Below are 17498 nucleotides of genomic sequence, written 5' to 3'. Positions count from 1 at the left end.
GGAAGGAGGCAAAGGACAAAAGCAGGCCCTGATACACAGAATCTGGAAACTCATCAGGATTTGCCCAAATTTTCATTTGAAAAAAATTTTTGCACTGACTCCAGAGGAAGAAAAATCGTGACGTATAAATTCTGAACTTTTCTAATGAAGTTGAATCAGGGACTAAAAGTAATCTGGAATATTTCACCCCAGATGAAGATTTTAAGAGATTCTACCAGGGAATGAAGAAATAACAGCTTGATCATTTTATAAATGTAAGCATGTTTCCTGTTGTGAATATTCTCAGAGACACCAATGCATTCTTTATCTGATGGCAAGAAGAGAAAACAAGTACATTAAGGATGTAAACAAGAAAAAGAAAAGTAGGGATCTATATGCTTTTTCGTTTTTAACTATACGTAGAGTCTCAAGAAAAGCAGCAGGAAGCCTTTCCAACCCTTGAGAGAAGCTGGTTACAGATTATAACAAATGTGTCATAACTGTGAATATGGCTCATGCCAAAGAATTCTGTATCTCACCTCTTATTCTCTAGCAGTTCTAAACCATCTGTAGTTTCTCTACACATGGCAAGCTCTCTCATGCTTCTGTACATGTTATTCCATCTGCCTCAAACACTCTTCTCTACATTATCTTATTTCTCCCTCAAGTATGAGTCAGTTCATGACTTTAATAAACAAACATTGATGAGTCTTGTGAATACATTATGTGGAACTCTGGAGAAATTAATTTTGAATAGGAATTAGTCATTGAAATGATATCAAAAGTGCCACCTGTTCTTACTAGACTTAACTTTTTTTTTTTTTTTTTTTTTGTGGTACGTGGGCCTCTCACTGTTGTGGCCTCTCCCGTTGCGGAGCACAGGCTCCGGACGTGCAGGCTCAGCGGCCATGGCTCACGGGCCCAGCCGCTCCGCGGCATGTGGGATCTTCCCGTACCAGGGCACGAACCCATGTCCCCTGCATTGGCAGGCGGACTCTCAACCACTGCGCCACCAGGGAAGCCCTAGACTTAACTTTAATCTTAGAAGTTTTAATTAAAATTTTTCATTAAAAACATTACTTTTCAAATATATGTACCTTGTTTATGGTAAACCAAATCCTAATATTATACATTGCCTACAGTAAACAAAAGGAAAAATTTTTAAAAGTGAGTCAGTTCAACTCCACCTTCTCTGTGACTTTCTCTGATTACTCCTTGCATTCATTCACCTGCAATTTGCCAGGCGCTATGCTAGATGCTGAGTAAGTACCATAAAACCAGTGCACCTGCCCTCAAGATGCATGATGCACAGTCATCAAAAGAGGTACAGTGGGAACATTTTGTGATGGGGGCCAGGAAGAGGGTCAGGGAAAGGTGTTCTGGAGGAGATAACAGCTGAATCAAAATTTGAAAGACAAGTAGGAATTTTCCAAGAGAAGAAAGGATGAGGGGAGGGCATTCAAGACAGAAATTATATATGATGAAGCAAGGGTGGAGAGAAAGAATGCTGATTGAGAGGTAAATATGTCATTCAAGGGAGTTTAGATTTTACTTTTTTCTAGAAGGCAGTGGGGATCATTTTAAGCAGAAGAATGAGATGATCAGATGTATCTTTTAGAAAGTGTGGAGATCGGATTAGAGAGAGCAAGATTAGGGCAGTTGAGAGACCAATTTGTAAAGAAGATGACATGGTTACTTAGTATGGGAATCAAGAACATGGATTGACATATATACACTGATATGTATAAAATGGATAACTAATAAGAACCTGCTGTATAAAAAAATAAATAAAATTAAATTAAAAAGAAATGGACAGGAACAATATAAATAAAACTGTACAATTTTACTGAAGAACATCAACAACAACAAAAGAACATGGAAGAGAATTTGAGAATCTGAGAGAGATAAATGAATGAGGAGTGACAGGACTTAGTCATGGCTGGGCCATGGTGCACAAGGGACAGAAAGGAGTTAAGAGGGAACCCCAGGTTTCTCTGCCTTCTTGCTGGAGTAGACAATGAGACTCACTGAGATCAGGAATTCAGGAGGAGGAGCAAGAGATGATTGGTTGAGTTCTGAATCTGCTGAACAGGAGAGGCCTGTGGAACATCCACGTTGAGAGGTAAGTGCTCATTCTGCTCACTACTCTGTTGTATTACCTTGTGTTACCATTGCTGGGCTTGTCTGTCTTCTACCTCTGACTTTCCGCAGACAGAAAGGATCATTCAATCCCAAAACTTCCCCTTCAAGGTGCCCTCAACTAGCCCATGACAAACAAGGCTCTCCCATTTTTCATGTCTCTCATTAGAACCGTGCTAACTTGGAAGAAATATCCTGCAAGGCCTGACGTTCATCACCCCTTCTAGAGAGACCAAAAACATGGACTGAAAAAAGAAAGGCTATTTTCCCTCTATTTTAATAGCACCCATTTTCAAAGGGACCATTGTTTCAGAAGAACTGAGTACTTTCTAAGGTAAATAAATAGAGTGAATAACAATCTTGTTTAAGATTCCAACTTATTAACAGAAAACATGTGTAGACTTAAGAATTAAAAATAAATATGCCTTTAAAGATGACCTGGAAGGCTTCTTACCTGCCAAGAACAGAGTTCAAGACCTCAGAAGGTCCATGTTTTCCCAGAAACAGTAGATTATATTACTAATGATGGGCAAAGGCTAAACCATAAGAGTTTTCTCCCCTATAATTTTGGTACTATTTAGGTGAGTTTTGTAATTAACTGAAATAAGAGAAGAAATCTGAAGACTGGTCTTGGGTTTTGGATATTGGGTCTATGATTTCATCCTTTGGAAAAATGTTTCTAGTTCCTGTTTTTTTCACAGTCATATATATATGGGATGAGCTCCTCTTATATTTGATTTATATTTTAGTGATCTTGGTTGTGCTGGTATATACAAATTCATTTTTAGAGAATTTCCCATCATATATATTTTAGTTCAATTGAGCATTACTAATGAAGAGTATAGTTCTTCTTCCATTCCAAATTAGAGAAGGATTTCTGAAGGTTGTTATGAATCAGCACAGCAATTACCAGCAGCAGAATGTCTACAAATGGACCATAGCAGGGGGCAGACCCAGAGGCAATTTCTTTTGTGGAAGAAAAATTGATGTTGTCCTCCGCATTCACTGACTCGTCTGTTTTTCATATGACAAACAGATAAGTCAGTTTCCCCTTTTTCTAAGGGACTCTACATGATTAGGGTCAAAAACTCAGCAAAGGAAAAATCTTCCCTAGTTTTATAAGGGTGAGCTGATGAGATGGCATGGTGGTTCACTTCAAAGGTGCTGGCTATTTTCAAACAACAGCTGAGAAACCTTGCTGTTCCCTGAACTTGAGAGGCTGGTTCTAGCACATGCACAGATTCGGCTTGCCATATGAGCAAAAGTGAGATCATATGGGTTGATGCTGGCAGAGTCTCTGAGAGTGCAGTAATTCATGCTGTCAGTTACTATCAGCAGCAATTTGCTTCTGGATTGGTTCCTGTGAGCACTCATGTGAGCATTCTGCACAAAGGACCAGAGTGCAATATTCTTTTGGATTTCAGGGATTTAGTGCAGTTTCAACATATAATCAAAAGTGCCACGTAGTTCACCACCTCGCATTTTGTTTTAAAGAGACAGGGCTTAAAATTGGATTCCTTTCTTCTCTCCAAAAATAGGAAGTTGATGGCAATTTGGAATTTATCTTTAGAGCAATCTCTTGGTGCTTCATTGGAACCTACCCTGTTGGTTAAGTGCAGTTTTTTTTTTTAACTAAATGTAATTTCACTGTCTCCATAATAATAATAATAATAATCAAAAATTTGCTTAACCACAAAACTTCACTTCTTAAATTCAACTTACATATGTGACCAACTCTTAATTACTATAGGGCAAATACCCTGGATAATAAGAAGTTCCCTTGAATTGGTACATATTATAATAGCATATTCCTCCAAATTTAGTACAGTTTTTGAAAAGTTCTATAGCATAGAAGTTTGGACACTGCAGCCCTAAGTTTAAAGGAACATTACTACAGAATCTCTGCAAAATAATACAATTTCAGTGAGTTCCAATTAACTTTAAGATATCAATAGTACTCTTGCTACCAGTTTATCCACCAATCTCTTTCTGTTTAATTAATACTTACTATTGAGAATTCAAAAGATTCAGGCTTTTGGAGCAATCCTGATCAGAAAGAGTTCTTGTGTCTTTGAAATGGTAGTTTAGCTTCACCTAGAAAAGTGAAAAGTGTGTCAAAATCTCAAGTGCCATTGTCAACAATATATACATTCTGTGGTGTTAACCTACAATCTCTTGAGTGTTCCCAGCTGAAAAATTGTTTCCATATTGCATCAAGCTCAAAAATCCTCCAAACCTTGACACCTTACTTAATTAAGAATGTTTTGTATCATGAAAAACCTAGGGGCAAGATGGGAATAAAGACGCAGACCTACTAGAGAATGGACTTGAGAACACGGGGAAGGGGAAGGGGAAGCTGGGACAAAGTGAGAGAGTGGTAGTGTATATATGGACATATATACACTACCAAATGTAAAATAGATAGCTAGTGGGAAGCAGTCACATAGCACAGGGAGATCAGCTTGGTGCTTTGTGACCAGCTAGAAGGGTGGGATAGGCAGGGTGGGAGGGAGCTACACGCAAGAGGGAAGAGATATGGGGATATATGTATATGTATAGCTGATTCAGTTTGTTATAAAGCAGAAACTAACACACCACTGTAAAGCAATTATACTCCAATAAAAATGTTTAAAAAAAGGATGTTTTGTGTTTATTATCAACCTTTCCCCGCCACTAGAATATAGGCTGAATGAGGGCAGAGACTTCTCTTTGTTCACTGATGTATTCCCAGTGCTAGAACAATGCATGGTGCATAGGAGGCACTTCATAAAAATGTGTTGAATGAACACTGTCCTTTTCTTCATCTAAAGTCTTACTTTTTTTTTTAACATCTTTATTGGAGTATAATTGCTTGACAATGGTGTGTTAGTTATTGCTTTATAACAAAGTGAATCAGCTATACATATACATATATCCCCATATCTCCTCCCTCTTGCATCTCCCTCCCACCCTCCCTATCCCACCTCTCTAGGTGGTCACAAAGTACCGAGCTGATCTCCCGGTGCTATGCAACTGCTTCCCACTAGCTATCTATTTTATATTTGGTAGTGTATATATGTCCATGCCACTCTCTCACTTTGTCCCAGCTTACCCTTCCCCCTTCCTGTGTCCTCAAGTCTATTCCCTATGTCTGCATCTTTATTCCTATCCTGCCCCTAGGTTCATCAGAACCTTTTTTTTTTCTCTTTAGATTCCATATACATATGTTAGTATACAGTATTTGTTTTTCTCTTTCTGATTTACTTCACTCTGTAAGACAGACTCTAGGTCCATCCACCTCACTACAAATAACTCAATTTCATTTCTTTTTATGGCTGAGTAATATTCCATTGTATGTATGTACCACATCTTCTGTATCCATTCATATGTCGATGGACACTTAGGTTGCTTCCATGTCCTGGCTATTGTAAATAGAGCTGCAATGAACATTGTGGTACATGACCCTTTGAATTATATTTTTCTCAGGGTATATGCCCAGTAGGATTGCTGGGTCGTATGGTAGTTCTATTTTTAGTTTTTTAAAGAACCTCCATACTGTTCTCCATAGTGGCTGTATCAATTTACATTCCCACCAACGGTGCAAGAGGGTTCCCTTTTCTTCACACCCTCTCCAGCATTTACTGTTTGTAGATTTTTTGATGATGGCCATTCTGACTAGCGTGAGGTGATACCTCATTGTAGTTCTGATTTGCATTTCTCTAATGATTAGTGATGTTGACCATCCTTTCATGTGTTTGTTGGCAATCTGTATATCTTCTTTGGAGAAATGTCTGTTTAGGGCTCCTGCCCATTTTTGGATTGGGTTGTTTGTTTTTTTGCTATTGAGCTGCATGAGCTGCTTGTAAATTTTGGAGATTAATCCTTTGTCAGTTGCTTCATTTGCAAATATTTTCTCCCATTCTGAGGGTTGTCTTTTCGTCTTGTTTCCTTTGCTGTGCAAAAGCTTTTAAGTTTCATTAGGTCCCATTTGTTTATTTTTTGTATTCCATTTCTCTAGGAAGTGGGTCAAAAAGGATATTGCTGTGATTTTTGTCATAGAGTGTTCTGCCTATGTTTTCCTCTAAGAGTTTGATAGTGTCTGGCCTTACATTTAGATCTTTAATCCATTTTGAGTTTATTTTTGTGTATGGTGTTAGGGAGTGTTCTGATTTCATTCTTTTACATGTAGCTGTCCAGTTTTCCCAGCACCACTTATTGAAGCAACTGTCTTTTCTCCATTGTATATCTTTGCCTCCTTTGTCATAGATTAGTTGACAATAGGTGCGTGGGTTTATCTCTGGGCTTTCTGTCCTATTCCATTGATCTATATTTCTGTTTTTGTGCCAGTACCATACTTGTCTTGATTACTGTAGCTTTGTAGTATAGTCTGAAGTCAGGGAGCCTGCTTCCTCCAGTTCGTTTCTCTTTCTCAAGATTGCTTTGGCTATTTGGGGTCTTGTGTGTTTCCATACAAATTGTGAAATTTTTTGTTCAGGTTCTGTGAAAAATGCCATTGGTAGTGGGAAAGGGATTGCACTGAATCTGTAGATTGCTTTGGGTACTACAGTCATTTTCACAGTGTTGATTCTTCCAATGCAAGAACATGGTATATCTCTCCATCTGTTTGTATCATCTTTAATTTCTTTCATCAGTGTCTTACAGTTTTCTGCACACAGGTCTTTTGTCTCCTTAGGTAGGTTTATTCCTAGATATTTTACTCTTTTTGTTGCAATGGTAAATGGGAATGTTTCCTTAAATTCTCTTTCAGATTTTTCATCATTAGCATATAGGAATGCAAGAGATTTCTGGGCATTAATTTTGTATCCTGGTACTTTACCAAATTCATTGATTAGCTCTAGTAGTTTTTCGGTAGCATCTTTAGGATTCTCTATGTAGAATATCATGTCATCTGCAAATAGTGACAGCTTTACTTCTTCTTTTGCAATTTGGATTCCTTTTATTTCTTTTTCTTCTCTGACTGCTGTGGCTAAAACTTCCAAAACTATGTTGACTAATACTGGTGAGACTGGACAACCTTGTCTTGTTCCAGATCTTAGAGGAAATGGTTTCAGTTTTCCACCACTGAGAACAATGTTGGTCATAGGTTTCTCATATATGGCCTTTATTATGTTGAGGTTAGTTCCCTCTATGCCTACATTCTGGAGGGTTTTTATCATATATGGGTGTTGAATTTTGTCTAAAGTTTTTTCTGCATCTATTGCGATGATCATATGGTTTTCTCCTTCAATTTGTTAATATGGTTTATCACATTGATTGATTTGCATATATAGAAGAATCCTTGCATTCCTGGAATAAATCCCTCTTGATCATGGTGTATGATCCTTTTAATGTGCTCTGGGTTCTATTTCCTAGTATTTTGTTGAGGATTTTTGCACCTATGTTCATAAGTGATACTGGCCTGTAGTTTTTTTTCTTTGTGACATCTTTGTCTGGTTTTGGTATCAGGGTGACGGTGGCCTCGTAGAATGAGGTTGGGAGTGTTCCTCTCTCTGCTGTATTTTGGAAGAGTTTGAGAAGGATAGGTGTTAGCTCTTCTCTAAATGTTTGATAGAATTCACCTGTGAAGCCTGGTCCTTGGCCCTTGTTTGTTGGAAGATTTTTAATCACAGTCGCAATTCCAGTGCGTGTGATTGGACTGCTTATATTTTCTAGTTCTTCCTGGTTCAGTCTCAGAGCATTGTGCTTTTCTAAGAATTTGTCCATTTCATCCAGGTTGTCCATTTTATTGGCATAGAGTTGCTTGTAGTAATCTCTCATGATCCTTTGTATTTCTGCAGTGTCAGTTGTTACTTCTCCTTTTTCATTTCTAATTCTATTGATTTAAGTCTTCTCCCTTTTTTTCTTGATGAGTCTGGATAATGGTTTATCAATTTTGTTTATCTTCTCAAAGAACCAGCTTTTAGTTTTATTGATCATTGCTATCATTTCCTTCATTTCTTTTTCATTTATTTCTGCTCTGATCTTTATGATTTCTTTCTTTCTGCTAACTTTGGGGTTTTCTTGTTCTTCTTTCTCTAATTGCTTTAGGTGTAAGCTTAGGTTGTTTATTTGAGATGTTTCTTATTTCTTGAGATAGGATTGTATTGTTATAAACTTCCCTCTTAGAACTGCATTTGCTGCATCCCATAGGTTTCGGACTGCCATGTATTCATTCTCAATTGTTTCTAGGTATTTTTTGATTTCCTCAGTGATCTCTTGGTTATTTAGTATTGTTTAGCCTCCATGTGTTTGTATTTTTTACAGATTTTTTCCTGTAATTAATATATAGTCTCACAGCATTGTGGTCAGAAAAGATACTTGATATGATTTCAATTTTCTTATATTTACCAAGGCTTGATTTGTGACCCAAGATATGATCTGTCCTGGAGAATGTTCCATGAGCACTTGAGAAGAAAGTGTATTCTCTTGTTTTGGGATGGAATATCCTATTAATATCAATTAAGTCCATCTTGTTTAATGTATCTTTTAAAGCTTGTGTTTCCTTATTTAGTTTCATTTTGGATCATCTTTCCATTGGTGAAAGTGGGGTGTTAAAGTCCCCTACAATGATTGTGCCACTGTTGATTTCCCCTTTTATGGCTGTTAGCATTTGCCTTATGTATTGAGGTGCTCCTATGTCGGGTGCATAAATATTTACAATTGTTATATCTTCTTGGATTGGTCCCTTCATCATTATGTAGTGTCCTTCTTTGTCTCTTATAATAGTCTTTATTTTAAAGTCCATTTTGTCTGATATGAGAATTGCTACTCCAACTTTCTTTTGGTTTCCATTTGCATGGAATATCTTTTTCCAGTACCTTACTTTCAGTCTGTATGTGTCCCTAGGTCTGAAGTGGGTCTCTTTTTGACAGCATATATATGGGTCTTGTTTTTGTATCCATTCAGCCAGTCTATGTCTTTTGGTTGGAGCATTTAATCCAGTTACATTGAAGGTAGTTATCAATATGTATGCTCCTATTACCATTTTCTAAATTGTTTTGTGTTTGTTATTGTAGGTCTTTTCCTTCTCTTGTGTTTCCCCCTTAGAGAAGTTCCTTTAGCATTTGTTGTAAAGCTGGTTTGGTGGTGCTGAGTTCTCTTAGCTTTTGCTTATCTGTACAGGTTTTAATTTCTTCCTCAAATCTGAATGAGATCCTTGCTGGGTAGAGTAATATTGGTGGTAGGTTTTTCCCCTTCATCATTTTAAATATGTCCTGCCACTCCCTTCTGACTTGCAGAGTTTCTGCTGAATGATCAGCTGTTAACCTTATGGGGATTCCCTTGTATGTTATTTGTTGCTTTTCCCTTGCTGCTTTTAATATTTTTTCTTTGTATTTAATTTTTGATTGTTTGGTTAATATGTGTGTTCCCATGTTTCTCCTTGTATTTATCCTGTATGGGTCTCTGTGCTTCCTGGACTTGATTGACTATTTCCTTTCCCATATTAGGGGAGTTTTGAACTATAATCTCTTCAAATATTTTCTCAGTCCCTTTCTTTTTCTCTTCTCCTTCTGGGACTCCTATAATTCGGATATTGGTTTATTTAACATTGTCCCAGAGGTGTCTGAGACTGTCCTCAATTCTTTTTTTTTTTTTTTTTTTTTTTGTGGTATGCAGGCCTCTCACTGTTGTGGCCTCTCCCATTGTGGAGGACAGGCTCCGGACGCACAGGTTCAGTGGCCATGGCTCACGGGCCCAGCCACTCCGCGGCATGTGGGATCTTCCTGGACCGGGGCACGAACCCATGTCCCCTGCATTGGCAGGTGGACTCTCAACCACTGCGCCACCTGGGAAGCCATGTCCTCAATTCTTTTCATTCTTTTTTCTTTATTCTGCTCTGCAGTAGTTATTTCCACTATTTTATCTTCCAGGTCACTTCTCCATTCTTCTGCCTCAGTTATTCTGCTATTGATTCCTTGTAGATAATTTTTAATTTAATTTATTGTGTTGTTCATCATTGTTTGTTTGCTCTTTAGTTCTTCTAGGTCCTTGTTAAACATTCCTTATATTTCCTCTATTCTATTTCCAAGATTTTGGTTCATCTTTACTATCATTACTCTGAATTCTTTTTCATGTGGACTGCCTATTTCTTCTTCATTTGTTTGGTCTAGTGGGTTTTTACCATGCTCCTTCATCTGCTGTGTGTTTCTCTGTCTTCTCGTTTTGCTTAACTTACTGTGTTTGGGGTCTGCTTTTCACAGGCTGCCGGTTCATAGTTCCCATTGTTTTTGGTGTCTGCCCCCAGTGGGTAAGGTTGGTTCAGTGGTTTGTGTAGGCTTCCTGGTGGAGGGGACTGGTGCCTGTGTTCTGGTGGATGAGGCTGGATATTGTCTTTCTGGTGGGCAGGACCACAGCTGGTGGTTTGTTTTGGGATGTCTGTGACCTTATTATGATTTTAGGCAGCCTCTCTGCTAATGGGTGGGGTTGTGTTTCTGTCTTGCTAGTTGTTTGGTGTAGGGTGTCCAGTATTGTAGCTTGCTGGTCGTTGAGTGGAGCTGGGTCTTAGCATTGAGATGGAGATCTCTAGGAGAGCTTTCACCATTTGATATTACATGGAGCTGGAAGGTCTCTGTTGGACCAATGTCCTGAACTCAGCTCTCTCACCTCAGAGGCATGGGCTTGACACCCGGCTGGAGCACCAAGACCCTGTCAGTGACATGGCTCTGAAGAAAAGGGAAAAAAAAATGAAAGAAAGAAAGAAAAAATTAGGGAAAATAAAGTTATTAAAATAAAAAAAATTTAATTATTAAAAATAAAATACTTAAAAAGTAATAAAAAAAGAAAAAAAAAAGGAAGAATGAAAGAAGAGAGCAACCAAACCAAAAAACAAATCCACCAATGATAGCAAGTGCTAAAAGCTATATTACAAAAAAAAAGGACAGACAGAAGCCTAGGACAAATGGTAAAAGCAAAGCTATACAGACAAAATCACACAAAGAAGCACACACATACACACTCACAAAAAGAGAAAAAGGAACAAAATATATATATCTATATATATATAAAAAAAGGAAGAGAACAACCAAATCAATAAACAAATCTACCAATGACAATAAACTCTAAATACTAAAGTAAGATAAGCATAAAACCAGAAACAAATTAGATGGAGAAAGCAAACCCCAAGTCTAGAGTTTCTCCCAAAGTCCACTGCCTCAATTTTGTAGTGATTCGTTGTCTATTCAGGTATGGTATTCCAGAGATGCATAGTACATCAAGTTGACTGTGAAGATTTAATCTGCTGCTCCTGAGGCTGCTGGGAGAGATTTCCCTTTCTCTTCTTTGTTCACACAGCTCCTGGGGTTCAGCTTTGGATTTGGCCCCGCCTCTGCGTGTAGGTCACCTGAGGGCATCTGTTCCCCACCCAGACAGGACGTGGTTAAAGGAGCAGCTGAGTAAGCGGCTCTGGCTCACTTAGGCCGGGGGCAGGAAGGGGTACGGAATGTGGGGCGAGCCTGCAGCGGGAGAGGCCAGCATGACGTTGCAACAGCCTGAGGCATGATTTGTGTTCTCCACAGAAAGTTGTCCCTGGATCACGGGACCCTGGCAGTGGCAGGCTGCACAGGCTCCTGGGAGGGGAGGTGTGGATAGTGACCTGTGCTTGCACACAGGCTGCTTGGTGGCTGCAGCAGCAGCCTTAGCATTTCATGCCCGTCTCTGGTGCCCACGCTGATAGCCGTGGCTTGCGCCCATCTCTGGAGCTCGTTTAGGCAGTGCTCTGAATCCCCTTTCCTCGCTCACCCCGAAACAATGGTCTCCTGACTCTTAGGCAGCTCCAGACTTTTTCCCGGACTCCCTCCCAGCTAGCTGTGGAGCACTAGCCCCCTTCAGGCTGTAGTCATGCAGCCAACCCCAGTCCTCTCCCTGGGATCTAACCTCCGAAGCCCGAGCCTCAGCTCGCAGCCCCGACCCGTCCCAGTGGGTGAGTAGACAAGCCTCTCAGGTTGGTGAGTGCTGGTCGGCACCGATCCTCTGTGCGGGAATCTCTCTGCTTTGCCCTCTGCACCCCTATTGCTGTGCTCTCCTCCATGGCTCCGAAGCTCCCCACCACCACCACCTACAGTCTCCGCCCACGAAGGGGTTTCCTAGCGTGTGGAAACCTTTCCTCCTTCACAGCTCCCTCTCAGAGGTGCAGGTCCCATCCCTATTCTTTTGTCTCTGTTTTTTCTTTTTTCTTTTGTCCTACCCATGTACGTGGGGAGTTTCTTGTCTTTGGGGAAGTCTGAGGTCTTCTGCCAGCATTCAGTAGGTGTTCTGTAGGAGTTGTTCCACATGTAGATGTATTTCTGATGTATTTTTGGGGAGGAAGGTGATCTCCACGTCTTACTCCTCCGCCATCTTGAAGGTCTGTCTAAAGTCTTACTTTCTTAACAAGGCTCACCAGCCCCTCTGTAATTGACTCCTGCTAGTGTCCTCTCTCGCACCACTTTTCCTCTTGTGCTATACTCTTCAGCCAAATTCAGATTATTTGTGGTTTCCTGAAGGTACCATATTCTCTCTCCCTGGAGGCTGTTGCACATGTTCCTCTGCATGGAAGACTTTTCTCTCCTGCTCCCCTGCTCCTTTGTCTGGGAAACCCCTCTTTGTCCTTCAGACACCAGTTTAGAAGTCTCTTATTTCAAAAAGTTTAACCTGGTCTCCAAAATGGAGCTAAACAGGCTCATAGCACCCTGTGATTTCCACTATGATAGCACTTACCCACTTGGACTATCATTGCTACACAGCAGTGACCTAACTAGAGGCATAACGGTATTTGTGAAATTATCCATCAGTAGTTTGGCTTCAAATAGGAGCTCCTAGGGAAATTAACTATGTACTCTTGGTACTGGCTTAAAATTGTTTTAATTAATCAGGACATAGCAGAAGACAGCTACAAAAGTGTGAGAAAACTAACACATCTCTGAACTTACTGCTCTCACTGAGTGGCAGTATCACTCCAGTCTAACCATAACAACATAAATAAGAACAGCAGCTGCGTGAAATGTTAACAGATTGCTCCACAGAAAGTTGCCTCCTGTCATTCAAGTCTGAGCAACAACGTCACCCCCTCAGAGAGGACATCACTGACCACCCCTGGGTAAAGTTACCCCAATCACTTTCTATCCCATTGCCCTGCTTGCCATCTTCATTAAATGTCTCTTTCTTTGAGAGTGTCTTAATCATTTCTATGCTAACTAGTTTATTTTTACTTCACTCCCTCTAGATGATAGTCTCCACGAGAGCAGGGACCTTGTATGTCTAGTTCAGTGCTTCACACCCCCAGAATCTAGATGATTGCTTGGCATTCAGCAGATGCTCAATAATTTTTTAAAATAAATGTGCAACAAGGAACCTCAGAATTAAAGCAATTTCCATCTTGGCCAGTAAGATGGCTTCACTGGCACTGGCTGCCCAGAAAAAAGAAGTGGAAACCCCTTGCACATCACCAAAATTCATATGTACCGATGGGCTCTTCTCATCAACTGAGTCCTGACCAGTGGAAAACCACTGTTGTGTATTGTACTGACTTCATTTACTCAAATGTACTATTTCATAGTTAGTTTATACTACATTTCTGAGTATTACTGTTAGAGCAATAATAAAAGTAAGGAAAGTCTATAAAGTTAAAAAGCTTATGCTGATTTTCTTCTGGTTTGATACATAAAAAGATATATCTGAGGCTAAGTATTTTTTCACATACATTGAAAAATCCAGTCAAAATGTGTTATCTTCCTATTGACTTGATAGTAAACTATTAATATCAGTTTGCCTAGATAAATCTGAAATTAATAGAAAAGAATTGATTGAGGAGGAAAGTTTTTTAACTCATTACAAGCCAAAAAAATTTAAATATATATTTTGGTGAAATGTTAGAATACCACACACCCCATTTGGGGGACGAAATACAGGGATTGTATATGGTCAGATCCCATTAATTCTATGGCAAAAATAAGGAACCACAATTTTACTCATTTTTATTGGTTAGAAAAGAAAAGATTAACAAGAATACAAATCATGAGTCAGAAGCTGTACAAAGAGAGAGAAAGAGGGAGGGAGGGAGAGAGGGAGAGAGAGAGAAATTCTATTTCTTCTAAAAATTCTTAAACAAATTAGAGCCCCCCACCCCAAAAAAAAGTGTTCCAATATTAAACTATTAACTCTAACTAGAGAGGGAAACCTGCCAAACTAAAACTATAACCTACGTCCAAACATTAAAGCTTTATAATCCAATGAATAGTAGACTTGCCACACAAGTGATTCTGACTTGGCTCTTTTTCCCCTCATAAACAAGAGGAAGTGTGACCTGTCAGAAGTGTATGGAGAGGTGAATGACTGCAGCACCCAGCACAGGACCTTGTTCACAGCTACTCGACAAATACCTATGAATTGATTGTTTAACAGACTATGCAAATTGGAAGATATCCTTCATAGCAATAACTTGACCTAGTAGTGTACAGTCTAGAAAGAATCAGAACTGGAATTTCTTTGGTGGAATAGAACCAAACGCCCAGAGCAGAGAAAACTGGTAAGGTTAGGTAGCGCAAAGAGGCTCCTGGGAATCTCAAAGTCTCTCTGCATGACTTTCTCTGTGTTGTATTTGATGGGGTGCCCTTTATCCAGATTCTCTGGAGTGACTGTCTTCATGAGATTTGGAGTAAAAAATCTGGGTTCAAGATGAATCGCTTATGCAAGAGGGAGGGGATATGGGGATATATGTATACGTATAGCTGATTCACTTTGTTATACAGCAGCAACTAACACAACAATGTAAAGCAATTATACTCCAATAAAGATGTTTAAAAAAAAAAAAGATGAATCTCCTAGTAGGTATGTGACTTAAAAAAAATTTTACTTCTCTGAGACCTAGATTCCTAAACTATAATATAATAATGAAAATAGTAGCTCATTCTGGCCCAAGAGAGCTGACTGTTACAGTTTCAGGAATTTTTCAGTTATTTGTTAAATGCTGCCACTATTAAAAATTAAATTATAGAAACTTACAACTAAATTCATTATATTAAAAATTAAGTCAATAAATTCTCAAAAATGTATTAAAAGAAAGGTCATAAATACTCAAAATTCATCATTTCCTAATTATTTTACTACATTTACTGTTATCTATCCTGTTGAGGTGATTTACCTCTATTGTATCTGAATTGGAGGAAATGGTTCATGTGTTATGGTATGCTTCTGCCCATTACTAGCCAACTGCATATTCAGTTGACACTATGCTGGAAGTATTTACACCATGGAAATTGGCAAAAGCTACCAGTCGGGGCTTGATTTATTGTTTTGTTAATTGCTTACATTTAAGAAAGTGATGAAAATGCTAATAATGAATAATGAAAGTGAGAAAATGTTAATAATGCAGATTAGTGTCCTATTTGTAGTTATCACCTTATGAATAAAACAAAATAAAAACAAAAACAAACAAACAAACCCTTCAGGAATTATTCCTCCAGTATTCAAAAATTGTTAGCTAGTTCAGCAAAGAAGTCATCACACCACTGACAAACAAGTGAAGTTCTGACAGTTGTCATCATTGATCTACCTGTGTTTTACTTACTAACTTTAATGAAAATGTAAACAACATTCACGTCAAAACTATGCTCTTTCATCAGCTGCAACCACAGATTGGCTAAGGATATAGGAGTTCAGCAAAAATCAATAAAAGCAGTCTGTGAGAATCAATTGGCTATATGAAATTTACAGTAAAGAGTCTTGTATATTTTGTTATTTGTAAATTGTGTGCTATACATCCTTCATACAAAAAAAGTTTATAATAAATGTATGTACATAAATACGCTTTTTTTTTCTTTATCAGCACACCACTAGGTAGATGGGAAGTTATTCACCAGGGAAAAAAGAAATTATATGTCCTAATTAGTACTTAAAAAAGGAAAAAAAAAAAAGGGAAAGAAAGGAGGGGAGGAAAACAGGAAGAGAGGAGAGAGGGCAGACTGGAGACATAAATGAAAACAATGAATACAATTGATTCTTACATTACTTAACTCTTTAAAGTACTTAACACATTTTTACATAGACTTTCTTGGTTTAAAATCTGTCCTTAGTCAATCTCTGCTCCTCTCCATACATATATCCTCCCCAGAGAAGGGCACTCAGCCCAACTGTGGCTTAGGTTTCTGCTCTATCCTCCTTCTCCATTCCATTTGTCTTCTCTTATCACCAACCCAAAGACACTATCTCCTTAGCTAATGGGGAAAAAAGATTGAGGAATTTGCTGAGTTGTCAGATTCCACTGTTGCTTTATACTCTCCTATCACCCACTTGCCAGACACCCCTCAGAGCTCTCCCTTTCTCCTCAGCCACTTCTAATCTTCTCAGAATCAAAATATTTATAAATATAACCATAAATGGCAGCATCTCCAGTACAGAACCATGTATACATCTCTTCCCAGAATTCCCATTCTTCATGTCCCACTGCACTACCAAGGCTGCCCACCAATTCTCCCTCCTCTTCCCTCAGCCAGGCTCTGGACCATTCCAGAACCTATTTCCCACTACAATTCCTGGTACTTCTGCCTAATTCACAGACAGATTCAATGCAAAGAGAGAAAAAAGGGAAATATTAGATCTAGACTCATGACATTTATTCACATTCTTGGCTAACGCATAGCATAACTATAACCAGGTAAAGTTACTTTTTTTTTTTTTCCAGTTTATTCTCTCTGCACACTCTCCTGCTTTCTGGTTGATCATGCTCTTCACTGAAACAACTTCAGACTGTTGGAGGGCAGAGACCACATCTGGCTTGTTCTCTTCCATATCCCCATCGCCCAGCCCAAAGTGGAGACTCAGTAAAGATTTACAGATGGATTGTTAACAATCAGCCAACCATCTTCCTGATCTGATTTTGCAATGCCTCGTCCAGCAAATCTTACTCCTCATGGGTTCTCTTGTTTCAGATTCTGCGAGATGATGGGCTAGCCAGACCAATTATCCAGACTGGAGCCAAAATGAGGCTGTACCCAGAGTATATGTTCATTTAACCCAAAGGAAGAGTACTTCTGCTCTTTCCCTTTTATGGCACTTGACACTTTCTACATTATATTATATTTATAGGTGACTATGTCTCATTTTCTACATATCTCTGTAAGCTAAAGGGCTCACTGAAACTTGTTTTTCTATCTTCTGTCTTCTACATACCTTGTACATAAATGTACTCAATGCATTTTATCAAGTGAATAAATTACATATATATACGTCATAGGTAGATAAATAGGTAGATATCTGAAAAGGACAAATTAACAGGGGGGAAAATAGCATTTTTAAAGAGCCACCTACTGACTGTCCCCACAGTTAAGGCTAGCCCTACCCACACTGGCCTTCCTAGACAGGGAGGGCAGAAGGCACAGAAGAAAGGGTGCTGACTCAGAGAGTCTCCCAAATACCCAGACTATAAA

At 38.9% G+C, this 17498-nt stretch overlaps 1 protein-coding gene across 30 annotated transcripts in view; it reads right to left on the bottom strand.

Moving 5' to 3' along the window:
* Positions 1-17498, bottom strand: part of LOC308615945 (uncharacterized protein) — a 639507-nt gene that overhangs the window by 431033 nt on the left and 190976 nt on the right. For 10 of the 30 annotated variants that reach the window (XR_014015660.1, XR_014015661.1, XR_014015662.1 and 7 more), the window contains 2 exons: positions 10702-10760; positions 4127-4212 (listed from right to left, as the gene is read on the bottom strand). The exons of 19 other annotated variants lie outside the window; for them this stretch is intronic. The gene's annotated coding sequence lies outside the window, so the exon portion shown is untranslated. The remainder of the gene's footprint in view (positions 1-4126; positions 4213-10701; positions 10761-17498) is intronic. One more of the 30 variants, XR_014015668.1, reaches the window with a different exon arrangement.

This window comes from Mesoplodon bidens (genome assembly GCF_964165515.1).
Source record: "Mesoplodon bidens genome assembly, chromosome: 4".
In the NCBI taxonomy this organism is placed as follows: domain Eukaryota; kingdom Metazoa; phylum Chordata; class Mammalia; order Artiodactyla; family Ziphiidae; genus Mesoplodon; species Mesoplodon bidens.
Note: the sequence above shows the minus strand (reverse complement) of the source record. Positions and strands in the feature narration are given on the sequence as shown.